The 16,947-nt window shown below is 35.2% G+C and overlaps 1 protein-coding gene and 1 pseudogene across 4 annotated transcripts in view; one reads left to right on the forward strand and one right to left on the reverse strand.

The window, feature by feature from the left end:
• The window catches only part of LOC109846388 (enoyl-[acyl-carrier-protein] reductase [NADH] 1, chloroplastic-like), a 29,719-nt gene that overhangs the window by 4,235 nt on the left and 8,537 nt on the right, over positions 1–16,947 (reverse strand). For 3 of the 4 annotated variants that reach the window (XM_020415642.1, XM_020415636.1, XM_020415623.1), the window contains exon 1: positions 1,350–1,455. The exons of the other annotated variant lie outside the window; for it this stretch is intronic. The gene's annotated coding sequence lies outside the window, so the exon portion shown is untranslated. Of the gene's footprint in view, positions 1–1,349; positions 1,456–16,947 lie in introns of those variants that run through there. 4 annotated transcript variants of the gene reach the window in all.
• On the forward strand, positions 9,728–14,099 carry LOC109846411 (annotated as a pseudogene).

Genomic DNA, 16,947 nt, shown 5'->3' on the forward strand with positions numbered 1-16,947 from the left:
TTATCATTAAATTCCCATTCTATAAAAAACTGCATTTAGTGGTTTCCTATCTAGCATAGCCTCAAGTTTACTAGTTTTTTTACTAATTTAACATAGACTTTAAATTATCCTAATACTTGTTAGTACAGGGGAAAGAAATAGAAGGGGGAAAAACTTAGATACCATGTCTTTTTTCAGAATACGAAACCAACCTGCAGTAAACAAATCTCACACAAAAAAAAAGAAAAAAAAAAGAAATTACCGTCTTAAGTTTAAACCACTAAGATGTTGGTTGAACTCTACCAAACAAATATAATAAGGTTTCATTAGTTTTCATTTGTCTTCAGGACATAAAAACATTGAGAATTCCTCTGAATCCCATAAATATCTTCATTTCAGTACATCAGAGGCGAATCACATTACGTAGCAAGGAATATTGTACCTAAGAGGAAAATATTGCATAGCAACAACTTTCAAAATTGCAATAAAGGCTACAGAAAGTGCTAGGTGGTCTAGGCGTCGGACCAAGCACCTAGAACCTAGGCGCGGCCAGGTGGTTTTCCATTTTTTTAATTACTGTAATCGATAATACGTTGGGTGCCTGACTGGCACCTAGGCCAATTTCTTTCTTTGATCAAGTGGTAAGGAGGAGGTTTTGCTGAATATTGGAGGAGGTGGAGAAGGTGTTCATAGTTGGTGGAGGAGATCGGAGGAGGTTGGAGGACGTGGAGGATGCATCGGAGGAAATCACAACCAAGACCTAATCAGTGCATTACAGGTAAGCGGACCACGCCCCTCTAGGCGCTGGCAATATCTAGGCGGACGGCCTAGGTACTGTTTTGGCCTAGGCAGGCGCCTACGTGCTTGCTTTTTAAGACATGATTCCAATTGTGTATGCTGAAAATCAGTGTATTTCCTTTTTAAGTATTCAATACTGCCAACTGTAGATTAAATCTAATCTAACCTAATTACCAAGGTAAAAAAAGTAAGGAAATGAAATATAAGTGCCATTTCAAGTGAAATATATAGAGAAGCATATGCTATAATGAAGTAAGAAGCAATGAAGATTTCATCTTATCCTGATGGAAACAAAGAACTAATACATTACACATAAATCAAATCCTTTAGCGGAATTTCATCCATATAGTTTGTCTTGGAGTAGCATTTCTATAATATTCCTCACATTTTCCACAAATATAAATTAATCCATGGTAAGCACTGGAAAGCATTGGACACCAAGAAATTCCTCATAAGTGCCCAAATACATTCAACCAAAAATTTGATTATCATTTTTCTTTAGAGCAAATTTAATCAGTTCCCCAAAAAAAAAATTGCCACAAGTTGATTATTGAGATTAAATTTTTTTTTACCTCGAGTGAGAGGACTCGATCAGAGATAGCGGTTCTCGGTACTAAGCCTGACTGTAGGTTTAGGGTTTTTAGGGTTTTTAGAAGTGAAAAGGAACAGAACAGAACTCAACTCGGGCTTAAGCTCCGAATACTGCTATTGCTGTCGCTGACGGCGAATGGATAAATGTAGGGCTTAATTGCAATTAACGACCTATAGTTTCAACTATCTTGCACTTATATACCCTCAAATGTTTGTGGCAAAATTGAAGAAAAATGCCCTATAGTTTCTCCAAGCTTGCCAATAAGTGGTCCAATAAGTGGTCCCTGTTGTAAAACTAAAAAAGTAGAGTAGAGAAGTAGACAAGAAGTAGAAAGAATTTTATTTCTTTAAATTTCTCATTGAAAAGTGAGGTAGGAATACCTCTATTTATATACAAACTAAGATGATGATACATGAATCATATTAATTGCTCACAGAGAATATCAAGGGGTAATACATGTATCAATCTCTTTGGGAAACTAAATGGGCATCCACATCATTTAATTGTTTCATAACACTCCCCCTTGGATGTCCAACATTACACAAAGAATATGTCTTGTTAAAACCTTACTAGGAAAAAACCTAGTGAGAAAAAATTCCTAGTGAAGGAAAAAGAGTGCACTATTCTTGTGTATTAGTTTCCCCCCTGATTCAAATATCATTTGAGATCTTTCAACCAACGCATTCCAAATTTTTTTTACCAATTTCTCAAAAGTTGCAGTTGGCAATGCATTGGTGAATAAATTTGTCATACTATTACTCGATTGAATTTGTTGCGCAACAATTTCACCATTCTTTCACAAATCATGTGTAAAGAAGAATTTTGGTGAAATGTGTTTCGTTCTATCTCCTTTAATATATCTTCCTTTTAATTGAGCTATACAAGCTGCATTGTCTTCGAACAAAATAGTCGGAGGATTTTCATTTTCAGGAGACAATCCACTATTCTTCCGGATATAGTAGATCATTGATCTTAGCCAAATACATTCTCGACTGACTTCATGAATTGCTATTATTTCAGCATGATTCGAAGAAGTGTCAGCAATTGATTGCTTCGTAGATCGCCATGAAATAACGGTATCACTGCATGTAAATAAATAACCAGTTTGAGACCTTGCTTTATACGGGTCAGATAAATACCCAGCATCAGCATATCCAAGCAATTCAGGTCGAGAATTATAAGAATAAAATAAGCCAAGACCAATTGTTCCTTGGAGATAGCGAAAAATATGTTTTATACCGTTCCAATGTCGTTTTGTAGGAGATGAACTAAATCTTGCTAATAAATTCACAAAAAATGATATATCTGGTCTTGTATAATTAGCAAGATATATTAGTGCACTTATTGCACTGAGATATGGTACTTTAGGACCAAAAATCTCTTCATCTTCCTCTTTTGGTCTAAAAGAATCCTTATCAGGATCAAGTGACCTGACGACCATTATGATACTTAATGGATGTGCTTTATTCATGTAAAACCACTTTAATACCTTCTGGGTATAAGCAGTTTGTTGAACAAAAATCTCATTTTCTAAATGCTCAATTTATAAACCAAGGCAAAATTTGGTTTTCCCAAAATCTCTGATCTCAAATTCTTTCTTCAAATATTCAATTGCATTTTGGAGCTCTTCAGGGGTTTCAATCAGATTAAGGTCATCAACATATACAACAATGATTACAAAATTTGACCCATTCCTTTTTATAAAAACACATGGACATATATATAGGGTCATTTGTATAACCTTCTTTGACTAAACATTCACTAAGGCGGTTATACCGCATTCGTCCAGATTGCTTGAGTCCATACAAAGATCTTTGCAACTTAATGGAGTACATTTCTCTAGGATTTGATTTATTGGAGTATATATATAATATATTATAATAGATATAATATATATATATATATATATATATATATTATATATAAGTATATATATATATAGGTGGAAACTTGTGTCACTTAAGTGGATAGGGAATAGTGTGTCCACATCAAAGTTTTTTAAACCGCACTCATATTGCCTAGGGATCGCTTGTTATTATATAAAAAAGGTGTTTTATATTAATAAACTCGTGTGGCTACAGAAACTTTTTGGTGGACAATCAACATTAAGTTGAATAGAAGTCTTGCTCTATATATAATATAATATATATATATATATATATATATATATATATATATATATATATATATATATATATATATATATATATAGATATAGTAATATAATTTTAATAGCGTTTACCCATTTCCGCCTGGGGGTGGAGGGAGATGTTCTTGCTATCGCTCTGACGCTCGTTGTTTTCATCTTTTTCAGGCAGCGGGTCAGGGATTCCGAGAGCCGCAGGTTGACGAAGACTCAGTATAGTTTACCGCCATTTAAAGGTAGCTAGTTAGTGCTCCGCAGTAGACTATTTATGGTTTTAAATCTTTTTAGAGATATATTTCGTTTTGGAGGCTGAGTGCCTATGTACTGTTCAATTGACTCTTATATGTAGAAGACTCATTGTTCTTATTTCAGTTTATCAGATGTTTTCTCTTTTCTTTTGTTGGGACATAATTGTAGTTACTATTGGATATCTCTTATTTACATTGTGTTTGAAATCTCATATTTGTTATATCTACTTGTACCCTCACTTCTTTGCATTGACATCTGCTAGAGTGATATCAATGGTGACAGTGAAACATGTTTATACACAGTGTTGGGTGCATGATAGATTTGACATTTCTGAGTTCACCTTGGACTACAACCATGTGTGAAAACGAGGGCGTCACAATTACTTTAATCAACATTTTAGTTAACTTACTTTCCATAATGCATCTCATTCAATAAATTTACTCTAGTATAACGTATAATTCATTAATTGGTTTAAAATCTAGGGTAAATTGCCACCAAGCTTACAAATAAGTGGTTCCAGTTTTAAAACTCAGTAAATGAATACTCTAATATTTTCAAATCCTACACTTAAATACCTCAAAGTTACAATTGCAAATTAGTGCTAGAAAAATCATATCATACTCCCTTCAAAAGCACGAGTTTCGGATGGTCAATATTATCTTTTACTATTTTGAATATTTCATATACATCTTAATCTATCCTAATTATAATTATATCATATTCTAATTCTACGTGAACTATCTATAGCTCAACAATTTAAAAAATAATATTAATAAAATATATAAAATAGCTTTACAGTATTAGTTTGTTAAGATAAAGAAATTATATGTAGCTAATATACTATAATATATGGAGTATTGTAAAAAAAACCTAAAAAGTTTTAAAATTGCACAAAATACCCTAAAAAGTTTAAAATTATAAAAAACATCCTAACGTTTCAAAACTTAAAATAACAAACATTAATCAAGAAATTAGTAGTAGTCTATGAAGAAATTAAAATTTGTGGTTAACACTTGAATGTCTCAAAAATTATAGAAACACGCTCAAAAGTTTAAATTACAAATAAACACCTCAAACTCTAAAACTTTAAAACTTTCAAACAACATAAATGAATTCAAGGGATTACCATGATGCACCTGAAAATTTTAACATTTCAAACTTAGAACAACAAACATAAAATTAAGAAATGAATAGGAACCTCTGAAGAATTTAAAATTTCCAATTAACACCCTCAATGTCTCAAAAGTTATAGAAACACCCTCAAAAGTTCAAATTATAAAAAATAACCATAAAATTCTAAAATTTTGAAATTTGCAAACAACAAAAGATAAATTCAAAAAATTACATTCATGCACCTAAAAATTTTAAATTTATCAAAATTAACCTTAAAGTTATAAAAATTGTAACAAAAAACTTGTTCAAAATTTAAAAATTGCAAAAAAAACTCTAAAAATTTAAAATTTATAACAAGTACACATTAAATCTAGAAATTATTGGTAGACCGCTGATATTTGAGTTTTTAAAAAATTAATCTAAAATTTTAATAATTACGAAAAGAACCCTTAAATTTTTAGAGTTGTAATAAAGATTCTGACATTTAAAATTTATCACCGACACATAAAATATAGAAGTTATAACTGTCAAAATTAAAATTAATTTTTTTTAAACACTCCTAAAGTTTCAAAAATTACAAAACACACCCTTAAAGTTTAAAACCACAAAAAAGGCTTAAATTTTAAAAGTTGGCAAATAAATGTGTAATTATTTGATATTCTTTCATTAAAGACACACACACACACATGTATGTATGTATGTATCTATGTATGTATAATTTTCAATTTAGGATTTACTATCCCTTTTTAGCATATAAAAGTAGTCTAAGTTGATATTGGTAAACAAAAACAAGAGTTGATTAAAAATATTCGGTTAATGAATAAAAATTTAAAAAATATATGATAGCTTTAAAATTATTTTTACTATATAAATCAAAGTAACTATATGTAATTTTATTAACAAGTTGGAGCAGCAAAAATACATTAGTACCAATAATTGATAGATGTTTAAATCCATAAAAATGATAAAAGACTATAATGTAATAGCTTAGCATCGATTGATTATAATTTAAAAATATTAATCACTGATGTTAATAATATTAATAGGGTAATGCAAGGAATTACATATGAAGAAACTATCAGAATGTTGAGAGATATCATTCAAAAGAATCAAGCTATTTCCATTACAGAAAGAAAATCCAACCCTTGTCCCTCTCCTTCTTCTTGTTCCCTGTTACGTTTTCCTTCCTCTTTTTTTTTCTTTTTCCATACAAATGGGCCAATCTGTTTGCATACAATCATGATAAATCCTCCAGTGTGTTTACTTATCTTGCTGATAGTGTCTACCAAATTTACTTCCTAATGCATAGGTTACTTCTCATAAATGACATTAGATAGCTAAAAATAAATAGTTTTATTCTTGTGAGCTATTTTCTCCTGATTTAGACATATCACCCATGACCTTGTTTAAGTCCAATAAGCTTTTCTATAAACTTCATTTTTTATATATAGCCATTACAATGATTTTAAATAGATATGAAGAGTAGTTTTACTTATATCATTCCTGATTAAAAATACGTGTGATACGCCTTTATATTTTTCTTTTGAGTATTTTCTGGATTCTTGTAGACCTTGGACTATGTATGCATTGTGATGATGATGTGTGATCACCTAAAGATGTGTTTGATCATATAGTGACCCTAAATAGGGCCGATGTACATGAAGACGACTTCCATCAAAATGTGATTTATAAGCGCGCTTTCATAGCATGGCTATACTCTCGATATCGATATTCTGATATGAGATTTTTCCTTGGCTATTACTATTATAGCATCGACTAGACGATGCATCCCTCTAGATTGGACATGTTCTGGGTCACGGTTATCTTTCATAGTTTTACGAAAACCGTTCTACGGTAACTCTGGGGTTAGTGCACAACATTTCATGCACGATCACTTAGATTAAACATAAAACATGGGGTTTATAAAAAGGGAATTAGATGGAGAGTATAACATGTATATAAACGGGCACTTGCGCATTCCTGATATCCTGAGTTATATATATATATATATACAAGGGCCAAAAGGGCCAATAGCTGACTTGAAGCCGTGTTCCCGGGACGGTTTACGGGGAATCGATTTATATATATGAAAATATTCTTCTCTAATTCAAATAACGTCTAAAATAATAATAATAATACGCCTGTGTGTTTGATGATGGACTTTATCTTGATCTTTATGATTAGCATTTTCTTTTATCACTGTAATTTTAGAATTTATCTTTTATTTATATCTGTCACCTACACTTACACACGCACAATTTCTTCATTTTACATGCTTGTTAGGAGTTTTCTGATTCCCCTGGGGTTTGCGTGCCTCGGATTCGGGAACCGTTCTTTCTTCGCAGGATCGAGAGTATTTTGAGGGGCAGGCTCATCAACAGTGATCACCATTCATTCTATCAGTTATCCAGTTTAGTTGATTTAGGTTGTTATTTGGTTTAGGCTTTTCTTTAGCCACACGTGGCTCTCCAGACTATGGTGTATTTTTCATTTCTCATTAGATAAATTGTGGACTTGTCATAGAACTATGAAAATTTCCGATATTTCTTTATCTATACATTCCTTTTTTTATCTTGGTTATATTCTTTGGTATAGTTTTGTCTTTATATCTGTATACAGGATGACCTAGAGGCGTGAATGTGATCGTATGGTTGCATTATCGGCCGAGTCACGTTCCAAACTATTACATTTTGGAACCGGGGCGTGACAATGTTTTGATAGAGAAAGTGATAGAAATTAATCAAAAAAACACTGATTCAGTTCCATTGAAGAATAATTTAACAACTTTAACTCAATCAAAGAAGAATTCTCCATGAAAGATATAAGAAAAATTAGTAAGTATTCATAAATTTCATACTTAAATTCTCCATGAAAGATATAAGAAAAATTAGTAAGTATTCATAAATTTCATACTTTGTTCTTCAAATACTAAAGAAATTAAATAAATTTCATACTTTGTTCTTCAAATACTAAAGAAATTAAATATTAATACTATAATCTAAGGCAAATTGCTAATGAAAAATTCATGTATTTAGTTTAGATTTTTGTGAAAAATAACAGGGATAGAGCAAAGGTAACATTATTAATATAATAGAAACTCTTATTGAATGCACATCAGAAAAATTCATTGTAGAAGAAAAAGAGGTAGTTCCTAATCTTATTTAAGTAATTAATAAATTAGGAACACAAATAATTTTATATATTTGAAATTAAAATTTATTCTCATTGAATTAGGGAAAAAATCAAAGTCTGTATTTTAAGAAGTTTGTGTTGAACATTAGAAATATATTTGACTTCTTTACGAAGTTAAACGAGAAGATAAAAGAATAACGAGCCTAGGAAAGACAACAGTGCAAAAAATACAACTTTAGCCTGATGTCACAATCAATGTAGATGATGAAGACACTATTCTAAAATTGCCCAGGAAAAAGATAAAGGTGAATAAGGATTGATCTTAGCTAAAAAAAAAGAATAAAAGATAATATTTTCTGAATGTTTTATAGAATAATTTAATTGTTTTGATTGAAACTAGGAATCTTTAGGAGTTTGATGAACCTTTTTCAATACTTTTATATGCTTATGTGGATGCATTTATCATATGAATGTATACTAGAGTTAGCATTAATATTTAGTTTATAATTTTTATGAAGTCTATTAATGATTAAGAACAAAATTTATATTCTTTTTTGTATCGTTTTAGCATACTTTTAATCAATCATCTTGCCTTATTGGTTTTAAATATTCACCTTTCTTGTATAACATTGTTCCAATATTTTTCTCTTTTACAACACTGTACTTTCTCAAGTAAAACATGGTTTTATGTCAGTCCAAATAATATGAAAATTAAGATTAGCTTCAGATTATATCTATTTCTATCAATTCAACTATCAACGTGAAAATTTGAATTAGCTATAACCCATTTAAACAAACATCAAAGAAAATAAATAATCGCAATGTTAAAGTTCAGAGACAAAAGTAAACATAAACTATTAAAGTGGAACCGAGGAACAAATTTTAGTTAGGAAATAAACCAAAAATAATTAATCATGATATCTAACCACGGGCATTGCACGTGTATAAAACCTAGTTTGAAAATATTGTAAGTTGATGATCTCCATTATATAGTTGTTAGAATATTTTGGAAATACACTCATGTGAGCTGTCTAGTGCTATTTGCTAAGGATTTATACCCATTTAAGTTCGTCCAAATTACAATACAACCACTACTTTCCTATATTACATGTATTCTTCCTAAACTTAACCCAACCCTTTCACTTAGGGGTGCAGAATGGTCCGGATTTATCCGGACCGACCGCAATCGTATCTGCTTAGAAAGCATATATTGTAGGAAAAAATTAAAACCGGTCGGATATGGTTTCGGATACGGTTACGGTTTAGATTTTTTATCCGGATATGATTTCGAATACGGTTATCACGTTAAAATTGCGAATACGATTCGAATATCCAGATATTTGAAATGAGCTAAAGTATAATGCTTATATTGGGTCGGGTCTATAACATATACCCACGTTATCCGCAACCCGACCTAAATTCAACTCAAAAGAAGTCCCATATTTTCAGAAACCCTAAGGGCTTGTTTGGATTGAGGGGAATGAGGGTGAAGGGAAGTTAGGGGAACCATTCACCTTCATTCACCTTGTTTGGGAACACTTGGGAGGTGAAGTTAATTCACCTCCATTCACCTTGGTTCACCCCCTAATAGTATAAAAATTGTTACCCCCAAATTGGGGTGTAACCAAGGGGAAGGGAATTCCCTTCCCTTCCCTTCCTTTCCCTTCCCTTCACTCAATTTCCCTTAACTTCCCTTCACCCCCTACGAATCACCGCCTTCGCGTCCCGCTCCGCCTCTTGCAGTGTCTGGAGTTGTAAAACACATATATTTGATAAAAATACATATATTAAAAATACGACGATCATCGACGACGTCCGACCTCTTCTTCTCCTCCTCAATTTGGTATATCACTAAGGTGAATTCAAAACCCTAAGCCATTATTTTTTTTTTGATAAAAGCCCTAATTTCTAGCATTTGTTGACTGAATTGATGAATCTTGGATATTTGTGCATATTTTTTTTGAAAGATTAGAGGGTAGTTCCGTTAGCTTCACTGATTTGTTTTTAAATCAACCAAATGACGGATAATGAAGATGTCATGGTGTAGATTGCAAAATGTATTTCATGGCCTCGTCGTTGCTCTGGGTGGCTGGTAATAATATTTAATTTCAGATGTTTTATGCTGCATTCTTATTTTAGTCAAGGGATGCTATTAGAAGTTTGTTCTGCTTATGCTAACACCTGATGGCTACTGAATTCTTCTAAGCTTTACTAATTTATATTGACTACAGAATTTTACCAATGGATACAAATTAGCTAAACTACCTTCACGAGTTCACAAACAAGTAAGGGAGGGAAATGGTTTTGTTCGAGAGCATCTTTATGCCTAACATACAGGGGTGCATTCGGTTCGGATACGGTTCGGATATGACACTTATCATAACCATAACCACTTTCTGAAAAAAGCTCCTAATTTTTTCTCAAATATCCGATTGGTATCTGTATCCAACTATCTAATATCCGAACCATATCCGTTTCTGTTTAATGCGGATATGGTACTGTTTTTTTTCTTACCGATGAATATCCCGTATCCGTATCCGTTTTCAGAAAGTGGTTATGGACCTATGGTTATGGTAAGTGTCATATCCGAACCGGATCCGAACCGAATGCACCCTTCCCCTATTTTATTTATTTATTTAATTAAATTTCATGAAAACAACCATGAAATCAGTCTCAAGATCCTCAAGCTTTTCTTAGACGTCGGGGTTAATTTGGAAAAGGTGAAATTTAGGAATTTTTTTAATTATCTTTAATTTTACCGTTGATAGAGTAATAAAAGAGGGCGGGATAATTAAAAGGGGAGGGCGTTTTGTTCTTTACAAAATTTTTAAACAACAACAACATTGTTTTTTAATGGAGGATAATTTGAGTATTTATTTGTTTTTTTATAAAATAGGGATCACTTATTAGCAAGCTTGGAGAAACTATGGGGCATTTTTCTTCAATTTTGCCACAAACATTTGAGGGTATATAAGTACAAGATAGTTGAAACTATAGGTCGTTAATTGCAATTAAGCCCTACATTTATCCATTCGCCGTCAGCGACAGCAATAGCAGTATTCCGAGCTTAAGCCCGAGTTGAGTTCTGTTCCGTTCCTTTTCACTTCTGAAAACCCTAAACCTACAGTCAGGCTTAGTACCGAGAACCGCTATCTCTGATCGAGTCCTCTCACTCGAGGTAAAAATATTTTTATCTCAATAATCAACTTGTGGCAATTTTTTTGGGTACTGTTTAAATTTGCTCTAAAGAAAAATGATATATCAAATTTTTGGTTGAGTGTATTTGGGCACTTATGAGGAATTTCTTGTTGTCCAATGCTTTCCAGTGCTTACCATGGATTTAATTTATATTTGTGGAAAATGTGAGGAATATTATAGAAATGCTACTCCAAGACAAATTATATGGATGAAATTCCTCTAAAGGATTTGATTTATGTGTAATGTATTAGTTCTTTGTTTCCATCAGGATAAGAGGAAATCTTCATTGCTTCTTACTTCATTAGAGCATATGCTTCTTTATATATTTCAATTGAAATGGCACTTATATTTCACTTCCTTACTTTTTTACCTTGGTAATTAGGTTAGATTAGATTTAATCTACAGTTGGCAGTATTGAATACTTAAAAAGGAAATACGCTGATTTTCAGCATACACAATTGGAATCACGTCTTAAAAAGCGAGCACGTAGGCTCCTGCCTAGGCCAAAACAATACCTAGGCCGTCCGCGCAGATATTGGGAGCGCCTAGAGGGGCGTGGTCCGCTTACCTGTAATGCACTGTTTAGGTCTTGGTTGTGATTTCCTCTGATGCATCCTCCACGTCATCCAACCTCCTCCGATCTCCTCCACCAACTATGAACCCCTTCTCCACCTCCTCCAATATTCAGCAAAACCTCCTCCTTACCACTTGATCAAACAAAGAAATTGGCCTAGGTGCCAGTCAGGCACCCAACGTATTATCGATTACAGTAATTAAAAAAATGGAAAACCACCTGGCCACGCCTAGGTTCTAGGTGCTGGGTCCGACGCCTAGACCACCTAGCATTTTCTGTAGCCTTTATTGCAATTTTGAAAGTAGTTGCTATGCAATATTTTCCTCTTAGGTACAATATTCCTTGCTACGTAATGTGATTCGCCTCTGATGTACTGAAATGATGATATTTATGGGATTCAGAGGAATTCTCAATGTTTTTATGTCCTGAAGACAAATGAAAAATAGTGAAACCTTATTATATTTGTTTGATAGAGTTCAACCAACTTCGTAGTGGTTTAAACTTAAGACGGTAAATCCTTTTTTTTATGAGAGATTTGTTTACTGCAGGTTTGGTTTGCGTATTTTGCAAAAAAAGACTTGCATATCCAAAGCCCCCCCCCCCCCTCTATTTCTTTCCTCTGTACTAACAAGTATTAGGATAATTCAAAGTCTGTGTTAAATTAGCAAAACGCCTAGTAAATTTGAGGCGATGCAACCTAGGCGGATCCCCCCCCCCCCCCACCCTAATACAAGATGTGAAATACTTCCTTCACAGACTAGTTCTTAATTTCCCCTCAATTTGCTTCTCTATCCATTAAAATATAGTTGGAAGGACGCCAGGAGCTTTGATGGATAAGTCTCCAGTCAAGCACATGTAGTGTGCTATGCAGGTTCACGTATTGTTTATACTATCCGGTTGAAGTTATTATTGTTCATTCCTCTATCGTCTTTTATCTATTCCACACTTTCTGAAGTAGTTCAAAAATAATAAAAAGTAGTTGCTGATGTAAGATTCCTGTACAGGTTCATTGTTTGTATCTAATCTTATCTAATAAGATGAGAGCATTTGTGAGTTTGGGTTCACAAATGGCAGCATTAAGACCCTGCTTTTGTTCTTCACAAAGGTTGTTGGCATCAAAATCAGCAGTCTCTTTGTTGGATTCTAAAATAACCAGCAGAGAAAAATTCAAAAGTTTGTGTAGTATGCCAATTGTGCAGTCTCCTCTCCAAAGATCTACTTCGCAGAAGTTTAATAAGGTTGCTACAAGCGCCATGTCAAAGTGAAAGTGACAAAGGAGATGCAGCAGGTTTGGCTATTTATTTAAGAGGTATAATATCTGCTGTAGGTTTTTTTGCATTCCATTTTGCATCAATTCTTGTTGCGTAGTTTGGTAAATAACCTATATTTGCTGTTCTTTTTGACAAATTTGATTTTTTAATAATAAATTAATACAATCTTGACTTTGTTTCATTTCATTATTTGCCCTTGCTTTGTTGCCTCCATTTATTTTATTTTCAGCACAAGCAATGAATGTCCAGTCTATCACAAACTCTGCTATAGTTTTTTGAGACCATGAATATGATAGTGTTCTGAGACCACAAATATATACATATTATGTCCGTGCCATAAAATTTTCCTCTTGACTTATGTTATATTCATTGCTATTATTATGTTATGCATACCTGCATGAATTTTTTTTCTCAGCGCAATCATATATTGACAATGATATTTGCATTTTAACTCCTCCCTTAGGTAAAAGAGCATTTATTGCGGGAGTTGCTGATGACAATGGATATGGTTGGGCAATTGCAAAGGCTCTTGCTGCTGCAGGTGCTGAAATTCTTGTTTGGTACATGGGTTCCTGTACGTGAACCTGCATTTATAATCCTGTTGTCTATTGGTTATTTACCATAATTGAGGTTTTACCAGCCTATAACAATAGATATTTTATTCCTCAGGCATTGAACATTTTTGAGAGCAGCCTAAGACGTGGGAAATTCGATAAATCACGCGTGTGTGTACGCAATAGTTTACATCAATTATACTTTATTTGTATTCCCTGTAATCAAATTTTGGAATTTACTAACTGAACAAAAGATGTGCATTGGTGCGTGCAGGTTACCAAATGGATCTCTGATGGAAATTACTAAAGTATATCCTCTAGATGCTGTTTATGATACTCTTGAGGATGTCCCAGAAGATGTAAATTGGTTACCTGAAGTTTCTTGTACTAGTGTGCACTTGAGTTCTCTATAGACACTGCTGATTTTACAATAATGGGTCATTATTTGAGGTTAAATCAAATAAATGTTATGCTGGAGCTTCCAATTGGACTGTAAAGGTATATTCCATTTGCATCATATTTAGTGGATTGTCAATTAGGTTGTATTGTGCTTGTGATGAGTGGCGACTATCTACTTTCCTCACCCTCACAGAACTCTTCTTGACGTAAGGTCTTCTATAGGCTTAGAAATTTTGTTCTCCTATCGATTGCTTTGTATGTTTCGAAGTTTAATATACATTGGTGCTTTGCTTTATTTTTACGGTGCGCCGCGGAAGCCCTAAATTGACAAATCGAAGGCACACACAAGACAATAGTAGACCACAAACCAATGCAAGCCAACCAATCACAGCACAAACACAAGATATACGTGGTTCGGCAATATGCCTACGTCCACGGGGCAAGGAGAGGGAAGCTTTACTATTCAAATCAAAGGGGAGTACAAGTTAGGGTTACAAATCTTACCCAAAACCCTCAAATAAGACCAAAAGATCTCTCAAATAGACTCCAACAATAGAAGCCCTCAAATCTCCCTTTGCTCAGCTCAAAATCGCCCAAACTCTAACCCTAAAAACGAGTTTAGGGTATTTATACAACTCCCAAGCGAAACGGGTCTGGAAACCTGAACCAACTGAAACCCGCTTCGTCGGTCGACCGGGTCGGTCGACCGCGATCAATTCCGGTCGACCGACCCGGTCGACCGACCACCTCCAGCAGAACCCCGAAAGAATCCAGAGAGCCGTCGGTCGACCGGGCCGGTCGACCGACCTCCTTGTGCACGAATCCGGTCGACCGGACCGGTCGACCGCCACCTGTTTTTCCTGATTCTGCTGCTGATGCTGAAATTCCTTCAATTCTCCACCTCGGCGAATGTTTCCACCAAAACTGAGCCGACACCAAACCATCCAATAGTTCCTCAACAGGTCCAGGAACAATACTCGAGCTGAAACACGATCTCCCCCAATCTTGATCAACTGATCAAACCGGCTGCATCTAAAGACTGCCTACGTATCCTCTTGCCCAAGGAATCAAGCCGAACGTAGTTCATCCAAATGGCCGCCAACGACCTCAACAACGAAGAATATTCAATAAGCTTAAACAATGACCAAACTTCACACCTGGTACGACTTTGGTCAACATATCAGCAGGATTGTCCTTAGTGTGGACCTTCTCCAACGTGACATCACCATCATCCAATACGTCACGTACAAAATGAAATCTGACATCAATGTGCTTCGTGCGAGCATGGTAGACTTGGTTCTTCGCCAAATAGATAGCTGACATACTATCACAATGTACCTGAATGGTCTCCTGTGCAATCCCCAAATCATCCAACAAGCCATGTAGCCACAAAGCCTCCTTCACTGCTTCAGTCACCGCCATATATTCCGCCTCCGTAGTATAAAGCGCCACTGTAGACTGAAGAGTGCATCGCCAACACACCGGTGCACTAGCCAATGTAAAAACATAACCTGTAGTGGACCGACGCTTATCAAGATCTCCAGCATAGTCAGAATCCACGTAGCCAACACAATCCTGCCCTGTCTCATCATTCTTCGCAAATATCAACCCAACATCCACGGTACCCTTAATATACCGTAGAATCCACTTCACAGCCTCCCAATGCCCCTTCCCGGGGTTGTGCATGTACCTAGATACCATGCTCACAGCCTGTGACAAATCTGGCCTCGTACACACCATAGCATACATCAAGCTACCCACTGCGCTGGCGTATGGAACCTTGGACATGTAGTCCCTATCCTCCACTGAAACTGGTGACATCAAAGCTGAAAGCTTAAAGTGGGGAGCTAATGGAGTACTCACCACCTTGGTATTACCCTCAAAGCTGAATTTCTTCAGCATCTTCTGCAAGTAACTCTTCTGTGTAAGCTTCAATCTCCCCTTCACCCTGTCTCGCTCAATCTCCATACCAAGTATCTTCTTAGCCTCTCCCAGATCCTTCATCTCAAACTCAGATGACAACTCTTTTTTCAGTTTCCCAATAGCTGAAGTGTTCCTGGAAGCTATGAGCATATCATCAACATACAATAACAAATAAATATGCTCACCATCCTGTAGCTTGCGCATATAAACACACGGGTCATAAGGGCTCCTCGTGTATCCTCGGCCAATCATAAAGCTATCAAATCTCTTATACCACTGTCAACATAAAATAACAAATAAATATGCTCACCATCCTGTAGCTTGCGCATATAAACACACGGGTCATAAGGGCTCCTCGTGTATCCTCGGCCAATCATAAAGCTATCAAATCTCTTATACCACTGTCGCGGTGATTGCTTCAGTCCATACAGAGATTTTCTCAATTTGCACACCAAATCTTCTCTTCCTGCAGCTTTAAACCCCATTGGTTGTGTCATGTAGATCTCCTCATCTAAATCTCCATGTAGAAAGGCCGTCTTCACGTCCATTTGGACCAAATCTAAGTCCAGTTGTGCCACCAATGCCAATAGTATCCGAATAGATGAATGCTTCACAACGGGTGAGAACACCTCGTTGTAATCAACACCCTCAAGCTGTGCATATCCCTTGGCAACCAATCTGGCCTTGAATCGAATGTCCCCAATAGAAGATCCCTCTTTCTTAGCATACACCCACTTGCAACCAATAGCTTTCTTACCCTTCGGTAGCTTTGCAAGTTTCCAAGTGTCGTTCTTCTGAAGAGATTGCATCTCCTCCTCCATAGCATTCCTCCACCTAATGGAATCAGGGCTGGACTCTGCCTCCCTGAATGTGGCAGGAATCAAATCATCAACGACCTCCACCGATAAAGCATATGCCACCATGACATCATCATATCTAGCTGGCCGACGAATCTCTCTCCTCGGTCTGTCTGCTGCAATGGACCCCTGAGCATGACCCTGCTCCTGAGCCTCACCATC

Source organism: Asparagus officinalis, chromosome 1, assembly GCF_001876935.1.
Source record: "Asparagus officinalis chromosome 1, Aspof.V1, whole genome shotgun sequence".
NCBI lineage: Eukaryota > Viridiplantae > Streptophyta > Magnoliopsida > Asparagales > Asparagaceae > Asparagus > Asparagus officinalis.